We start from the raw sequence: 8,342 nt of genomic DNA on the forward strand, positions 1-8,342 counted from the left end.
GAAGGCAGAGGGGAGGTGAGCTGGGTTGGGGAGCTGCTGCAGGGGGGGGCTGCCTGGCTCTTTGCCATGGCCCCCACCCCTGCTCCGCCCCAGCCCTGCCCCCCCACCCCTCCGCCCCTGCACTCACTGCATGGTCCACTCCTCTGGCTCCCAGCCATGCTGCCGGCGAGTGCTGTGGGGCAGTTCCCCTCTCTCCCCAACTTGGGAGCCAGGGGAGCAGAGCAGGCTGAGGCCCCAGGCCTGTGTGTGGGGAAGCAGAGGGGGGCTGGTCCCAGGCCTCTGTGGGTGACAGGGGGTTGGCTACTTCCTGCAGGAAGTGGAGTGACCCGGCCCCAGCCTGCTATTGCACAATCCCCAGCCACGCTGCACAGCATGCACCAAGAGGGAGTGAGGGGCCAAGCAGATGATCCAGCACGAGGGGGTCATTCTCATTGGTAGCTGTCCAGTGGCAGTGAGTTCAACAGGCCTTGGCACATGCTGTGTGGGGCAGGAGGTCCTTGTATTTGGAGAGTGGGAGTGAACTGCGTGCAGTTGTGTCTCTGAGCACAACTGTGAGTGTTATGGTGTGTGTGGGGGGTTATTGTGAGTGTGGCTGGGGGTGTGAATGTTTCTCTCTCTGGGGGTTGGACTAAAATGTCCCTCTGGGTGTGTGTATGTGAGTATTCTTGGGATTGTGTGAGTCCCTTGTGTGTGTGTGTGTGTGTCACTTGCTGCAGAATACAAAATCCTGCAAAGCCATTTCCTACTGGTTTAGCCATAGCAACACACTGATACAGTGTCACAGATGCACACACACACAGAGCAGGGATCAGCAGAAGGCAGCAGGGACACACACGTCTCCCCTGGGCCAGCTTGGACAATTGTCCATCACTACTCGGCACAGTGCTGGTGCCCCCACACGAGGGTGGCCAGTGACCGGGGAGAGAGGGCAGATGCGCTGGATCTGTAAAAGCAGCAGAGAGTCCTGTGGCACCTTATAGACCAACAGATGTATTGGAGCATGAGCTTTCGTGCGTGAATTCCCACTTCGTCGGCTAGATTCAGAAGGAAGCACTTTGGGAAAATCAGTCAAGGCCCTTAGCAGAGCTGGGACACAAACCCAGTGACCCCTGCACCACCCTGGGAGGGCAGTGGGGTTTAGTGGTCAGAGCAGGGAGGGGCTGGACCACCATGACCCCTGGGTTCTATCCTTGGCTCTGGAAGGGAAGGGGTCTAGAGCAGGGGGACTGGGATCCAGGACTCCTGGGTTCCATAGGGGAGACTGTTTTTCCCTGTGCTTCCTCCCTAGAGAGCCCAGCCCAGCCCCCTAGTGGAGACTGAGCAGGAGTCGGGGGAGTTGTTCTCCCACTCTGGAGTTATGATTCAAACTCCTCCCCCAGGGAATGTGACATCACAGAATCTGCCCCCCCCAACACAGAGAAAACTAGTGGGGTTAGGAGGGTTCTAGCTGCAGACACCCCTTGTCATTACAAAAAGCCCCCAAACCTACTTGCACCCACAAAACACCCTCTCAGGGTATACGCCCCCTGCTAGGACAGGACCTCTTGCTCCCACCCCTTTTCTGATCACCACAAGCTGCTCCCAGCCAGGCACCACACCCCATTCACACACCTTTTGTCACTACGTAGCTCAGTGGCAATCACTGCCCCGAAGTGACTCCGGTGCAGGCACTCCCCACACGAACTCCCCACACCAGATTCTGTCCACACACAGAGAATTCTCTCTGCCCGGCTCCTTCGGTTCATCTCGCTGCTCTCCCTACTGCCGCCAAACACTGCTCATCTGCATAACTCCGCCCACGGACACGTGACCCCTTCTGTCCTGCTGGTTTCAAGGGAGTGAGTTGCCCTTGGGGAGTGAGCAGCTCACAGCACGTCACAGCCCCAGCGCACGTCACAGCCCCAGCCAGGCCGGCTCCAGGCACCAGCTCAGCAAGCAGGTGCTTGGGGCAGCCAAGGGGAAGGGGCGGCACGTCGGGCTCTTTAACAGCAATTCGGCAGCAGGTCGCTCGGTCCCTCTCGGAGGGAAGGAGCTGCCACCAAATTGCCACCGAAGAAAAAGGCGGCGCAGTGGAGCTGCCACTGAATTGCCACCAAAGAATAAGGCAGCGCAATGGAGCAGCCGCCGATTGCGATCGTGGGTTGTTTTTTTTTCCCCGCCGCTTGGGGTGGCAAAAACCCAGCCCTGGCCCCAGCACGTCACAGCCCCAGCACACATCATAGCACGTCACAGCCTGGGGCAGGGAGATATTGGGGGAGGGGATGAGGGGAGAATGGGGGACGGAGAGACCCAGCCTTATAGACCCATAGGGGCAGGGAGATATTGGGGGAGGGGATGAAGGGAGGGAGAGACCCCGCCCCATAGACCCATAGGGGCAGGAGATATTGGGGTCAGGAGGAGAGGAGAGGAGGTTGGCAGAGACCCAGCCTGGAGTGCAGGGAAAATGAGGTGGGGTGGAGGGAGGTGGGGAACAGAAGAGACATGTGTGGAGTGGTGAAATGTTGGTCCAGGGAAACTGAGTCTCTCCCAGGACATGCTGTGCAGGGGGGAGCACAGGGGCAGAGAGAGAGACCCAGCCCCACACAGCCCAGGAGGGATATTGGGGGCAGGGGAGGGATGGAGGGATGAGAGACCCAGGGCCATAGAACTCCCATGGCTCCCAAGTTTGGGGGGAGGGGGGAACCACCCCACAGCACTTGCTGGCGGCATGGCTGGGAACCAGGGGAGTGGACCAGGCTGGGGCTGGGTCACTCTACTTACCATGCAGTGAGTGCAGGGGCAGGAGGGCGGGACTGGGGCGGAGCAGGGGCAGGGGCCATGGGGAAGAGCCAGGCAGCCCCTCCTGCAGCATCTCCCAGCCCCAGCTCCCCACTGCTCTGCCTTCTCCCCTGAGCACGCCGGCACTGCTCCACTTCTCCTGCCTCCCAGGCTTGCGGTGCCAATCAGCTGTTTAGTGCGACAAGCATAGGAGGGGAGGAGAATTAGAGCGGGGGGCGGCGTGCTCAGGGGAGAAAACAGAGCAGAGGTGAGCTGGGACAGGAAGCGGTTCCTCTGCACGCCCCCGCCCTTGTTACTTGCTGCGGGCAGCCCTCTCCCCGCACGCCCCCAAGCCCCCTCCCCAGCTTACCTCTTCTCCACTGCCTCATCTGAGTGTGGCTTTTGGTTCCCCCAACCACTTGGCACCCTAGGCAGCTGACTAGTTCGCCTAGTGGTTGCACCGGTCCTGGACACTGCCTATCAGCAGGATTCCTCCTCCTCCTCCTCAGTAAGATTAAATCTCCGCAGCTAGACAGCTGGTGCATCTGCTGCACCACAGTCCCCCATGCCTGAGCCTCCCTGCCAAAGCCCTGCACCCGGCTCCAGAGAATTAAGTCTCACATCTCACTGGGAACTCGACTTCTTGTGCTCAGAGAGTCTCGGCCCCCCTCAGTAGCTGACCTGAGAAACACCGCGTCTGCAAAAGCAGCAAAGAGTCGTGTGGCACTTTATAGACTAACAGACATATTGGAGCATGAGCTTTCGTGGGTGAATCCCCACTTCGTTGGATGCATCAGTGTTTGCCTTTTCCAAAGAAGTGCCTGGAGTGCCTTTTTTTATGTGACCCCGTGGCCTAATGGATAAGGCATCTGATTTCGGATCAGGGGATTGAGAGTTTGAGTCCCTTCGTGGTTGTGCTTGTGCAGCTTTACCTTTGGGCTAAAAGTCCTGCTCCCTTCAGGGCTGAAACCTCTTCTTGGCTGCTCAGGCCAATGCTCTGGCTTCAGCTAGAGCCCTGGGAAGGAGTTGGGGGAATGGGCATCACAAAGGCTGGGGCAGGAGCCCCAGGTGCTTCCAGTGTAGCCTTTGCCCTTCCTGACTTGCCAAAGAAAATGGGCGGCTGCCCAGGCTAGTGTGTAGAGCAGTTTCCCTCTTCCAAATGTGCGCCAGTCTCTGTGTTTGAGGTGGTTTGCTACATGGAGCCTGGGTGTTTCTCTGCTTCTCGCCAGCTGGAGAAAAGCCTCTTGGGGTAAAATCTCCTGCCCCATGGCAAAAGTGAGCACCTTGAGTGGAAATGGTAAGAGGCCCCACCAGGGGGGCTGGCCCTGCTTTCCTACCCTCTTCGATAATGGCCACAGAGCATCAGCAGCTGCCTCGCATGCTGGTCTGTGGGTGGCCTTCAGTGGGTGTTTGGCATGGCAGGGAGCAGGCTGGCTGAGTGTTTTTGTGCCTGTCTGAAGGCCACACATAGGCATGGTCCTGCCCTCCTCTTGCCCTGTCCTCGGTTGTTGTGTGGCTTTTAAGCCTTCCCTTGGAGCTGTCAGCGCCAGTCGCCTCTGCTCTAGGTGCCCAGAGGAGGAGAGGTGTGCTGGGCTCCAGCCTGGGAAGCCTGGCCCTGGCACTCCTTCCTTTAAATGCCATGTGGGCAAGAGGAAGAGCTGCAGCTACAGGGACCAAAGTTGTGGACATCAGATGAAGCAGCAAGAAACCAAACCATCAGGTCAACCCGCAGGAATCTCTAGCCAGACTGTTAAGTTCTAGGACCCCACCCTATAGCGGCCAGCTGGACCAAAGACCTATCTCCAGTGGGCATCAGTGACCCATGAGGAGGAGAAAAAAACCTTGCTGAAGTTTACCCAGGTAGAAAGTAGCTATACACACTGAGCTCCAAGACTTTGCAGCAAACTACAATATCTGCAGGAGGTCCCACTGAGATTTGAACTCAGATTCCAGGATTCAAAGTCCTGAGTGCTGCCCATTACACCATGGAACCTGCTCCCATTTTGTTTTCTAGACCCCTGTGTCTCTCGGCTGACTGGTTTGCACCCTGCACTTATTGCTTCCCACCAGCGGCTTCCTCTCGCAGGACTCTCTCTCCTCCTCCAGCGACTGTTGTCCTGCACTATGGGATCCGCGGGTTCTGCCCTGAGTCCCCACATCCCCCTGCTTGGTCTCCATTCCCTGCAGGCTGCAAAAATGTCAGGGGAGGACGCCCCTCCCTTCACTCGGTGCTCCCGCTCATATCGGCCAGCTGCAGCCTCATCTCATGGAACTCGGGCAGCTGTCACTTGATCCGGTTGTACAGTCACAGGATCACTGGCTCCTCAGCCTGGATGCTCTTGTGGAAATCCCACAGGCAACACTGCAGGACTTGGCACCATTGGTTTCTTTGATACTGCGGTGTTTGCCTGACCGCTGGAACAAAGCCGCCAACTCCTCCCTCACCGACTTCCGTCAATCCCTCTGGTTGCCATAGAACCCTCTGATGCTTTCCTGTTCTGCCAACACCGCCAGGCCTCACCCCCCTGCTCCTTTATCTTGCAAGCTCTGGATGTTCAGCTTCCAATGTCCTCTGCCCTGGGTCAGGGACAGGGACAGCTCCAGGCACCAGCGCAGCAAGTGCATGCCTGGAACGGCAAGCTGCAGGGAACGGCCTGCCGGTCACTGTGAGGGTGGCAGTCAGGCTGCCTTCAGCAGCATGCCTGCAGGAGGTCCTCTGGTAATGTGGATGTTGCCTCTCTCCTGAGGAAAGGAACCTTTCCAGGAAATGGCCATGGATTCTGGGAATCTGCATGTGGCTGGTGGAGAAGCACCAGGAATCATTTGGCTCCTGGCACACAAGGCAATTTAAAACTGGGTGCCCAGACAGGGGCTTGAACCCTGGATCCTCAGATTAAGAGCTTGATGTGCTACCAACTGAGCTAGTTGAGATCATCTTCCCCGTTCACCACAAGAGCGAGCAGATAGGCAAAAGAGAGGCAAAAAAATGTCCCCAGAACCCCTCCTCTTTTTCTGCACAGCCGCTGACTGTCAGCAGGATTACTCCTCCTCCTCCCTTCTGTGCCTCAGTGTGACTAAATCTCCACACCTAGACAGCCGGTCCATCCGCTGCACCTCAATCCCCCATGCCTGAGCCTCCCTTCCAAAGCCCTGCACCTGGCTCCATAGAATATAGTCTCACGTGTTGCTGGGAACTCGACTTCTTGTGCCCAGAGAGTCTCAGCCCCCATCAGTAGATGACCTGAGAAACACAGTGTCTGCCTTTTCCAAAGAAGTGCTTGGAGGGTCTTTTCTTATGTTACCATGTGGCCTAACGGATAAGGTGTCTGAGTGTGGATCAGAAGATTGAGGGTTTGAGTCTCTAGGTGGTTGTATTTCTGCAGTTTTACTATTGTACTGAACGTCCTGCTCCCTTCAGGGCTGGAACCTCTTCTTGGCTGCTCAGGCCAATGCTCTGGCGTCAGCTAGAGCCTGGGAAGGAGTTGGGGGTTGGGTGTCACAAAGGCTGCGGCAGGAGCCCCAGGTGCTTCCAGTCTAGCCTTTGCCCTTCCTGACTTACCAAAGAAAGTGGGCGGCAGCCTGGGCTAGCGTGTGCACCTGTCCCTGTGCTGGAGGGTACTTGCTACATAGCGTCTTGGGAGCCTGGGTGTTTCTCTGCTTCTTGCCAGCTTGGGAAAAGCCTCTTGGGGTAAAATCTCCTGGCCCACAGCAAAAGTGAATACCTTGAGTGGGACCAGTCAGAGGCCCCGCCATGGGGGCTGGCCCTGGGCCCTGCTTTCCTACTATCTTCTGATGTTGGCTACAGAGCATCAGCAGCCGCTCTGCATGCTGGTGACCTTCAGTGGGTGTTTGGCATGGCAGGGAGCAGCCTGGCTGGGTGTTTTTGTGCCTGTCTGAAGGCCACACCTAGATATGGTCCTGCCCTCAGTTGCTCTGTGGCTTTTAAGCCTTCCCTTGGAGCTGTCAGCACCAGCTGCCCAGAGGAGGAGAGGTGTGTGGGGTCACTTTTACAGATGCCCCTTCCTTGGTACTGCTCTTGCTCAGCTGAACAGAAGAGTTTTCATCCCCAACCCCTGCTTAGCAGCCCTCTGGCACCATTCCTGAGGCTGCCCTGCCTCACTTTCTTCCCACCATGTTGGGAAAGACAGCTCTCATCATTAAAGGTCAGATGGGCCAACTAGGGGCAAGTAAGCCCCTTCTGTGTTTTCCTACTGCAGATCCCAAGGTCAGGAACTCACCTTGGGTGGAGGCACTGCTGTGCTCCCAGAGGGCAAGCCATCTCTGCCCAAAGCATAATGACAGGGACTGCCAAAGCCCAGGATTGAACCAGGGACCTTTAAATCTTCAGTCTAACGCTCTCCCAACTGAGCTACTTTGGCAGTTGCATGACAGTATTTTGGCCTGTTGCTTCTCTATCTGGGATGTTTTTGTCAGCAGTCGCACACAAAAAGGACACGAAAAGAATGGCTGCTTCACACCCCCACTGGAGGAACCTGGCGCCCTTAGCTGTGGTGAGTAAGAAGTGTCTGTTAGCTGACAGGGCCTGTCCCCCAGGAGCTGGAACAGTAGCTGCCACCTCACCCTTGGCTCCAGGCTGTGGTAAATGCTCATTGCCTGGCTGCATGGGCGGATGTTGCTCCGTGCTCTGGAGAGCGTCTGTATAGGTCTTTCAACCCCCCGTCTTCAATGAGACAGTCTGGTAAGGTCTCAAGTGTCCCCTCCGGCCTGGCAGCTGAGAGTCTGTACAGACATCAACCCCCCCGCCAGCCCCAGAGCCAGCAGCAGCACCAGCCCCCCCAGCACCACAGGGGCACTCAATGCACTTGCTGTGGGGAAATGGCTCCTTAGTGTCCAGCTGCTAGAGTGAGAGTCAGGAGAGAGCAGTGTCTGGCTCACCTTGGGGGAGAGAAGAGACCTGATGAGTGCGGATCTCCCTCAGCCTCCCCCACAATGCTGGTCAGTTGTATTGTCACTGTGACAGTCAGTGCTTCCCTTCAGGGCCGGCCTTAGAGGGGTCCGGGGCAAATCCCATGGAGTCACTGACTTGGCTCCTTTCACACACTAGAGAGAGGAGCAGAACCAGGGTTATGGCTGATCTATGGGGCACTAGGTGAGTGGCAGAGGCTACAGGCACTGAGAGTTTGCCTGACACCTCAGGGACACAGGGGGAGGTGGTGTCCCAGGCATCTCTATGAAAGGAGCAGAAGAGGATTTACTTGGGGTGGGGAGAGACTTGAGAGTGTCTCAGGGGGTTGTACACAGGGAATTGCTCGGATAAGATACTGGCTAAAACACAGGCCTCGCTGTGAGCAGGATTTGAACCTGCGCAGAGGAACCCTATTGGATTTCAACTCCAACACCTTAACCACTCAGCCATCACAGCTGAAGTGTAAAGGTGCCCCAATGCCAGAGAAACTGCTAAAGAATCACAATGACCAGGTGTGAAGTCATCTGAACTACAGAATTCCCACCGCAAACCTGGCTCCCAAAGCACAGGGGGGATTTGGGTTTGTTCTCTTTGCTTAGCCATGTGCAGTCGCACAGAGAGCGCGTTTAAAAGTCTCCCCTCCCACAGAGCGGGAATA

At 56.9% G+C, this 8,342-nt stretch overlaps 3 non-coding genes across 3 annotated transcripts; all 3 read right to left on the bottom strand.

Moving 5' to 3' along the window:
- Nucleotides 1-4,678: 4,678 nt before the first annotated feature.
- Nucleotides 4,679-4,750, bottom strand: TRNAQ-UUG (transfer RNA glutamine (anticodon UUG)). The gene has a single exon. It is a non-coding gene; the product is annotated as a tRNA-Gln (tRNA).
- Nucleotides 4,751-7,063: 2,313 nt separating this feature from the next.
- Nucleotides 7,064-7,136, bottom strand: TRNAF-GAA (transfer RNA phenylalanine (anticodon GAA)). The gene has a single exon. It is a non-coding gene; the product is annotated as a tRNA-Phe (tRNA).
- Nucleotides 7,137-8,058: 922 nt separating this feature from the next.
- On the bottom strand, nucleotides 8,059-8,140 carry TRNAS-UGA (transfer RNA serine (anticodon UGA)). The gene has a single exon. It is a non-coding gene; the product is annotated as a tRNA-Ser (tRNA).
- Between the last annotated feature and the right edge of the window lie 202 nt (nucleotides 8,141-8,342).

This window comes from Gopherus flavomarginatus, unplaced genomic scaffold (genome assembly GCF_025201925.1).
Source record: "Gopherus flavomarginatus isolate rGopFla2 unplaced genomic scaffold, rGopFla2.mat.asm mat_scaffold_44_arrow_ctg1, whole genome shotgun sequence".
NCBI classification, from domain to species: Eukaryota; Metazoa; Chordata; order Testudines; family Testudinidae; genus Gopherus; species Gopherus flavomarginatus.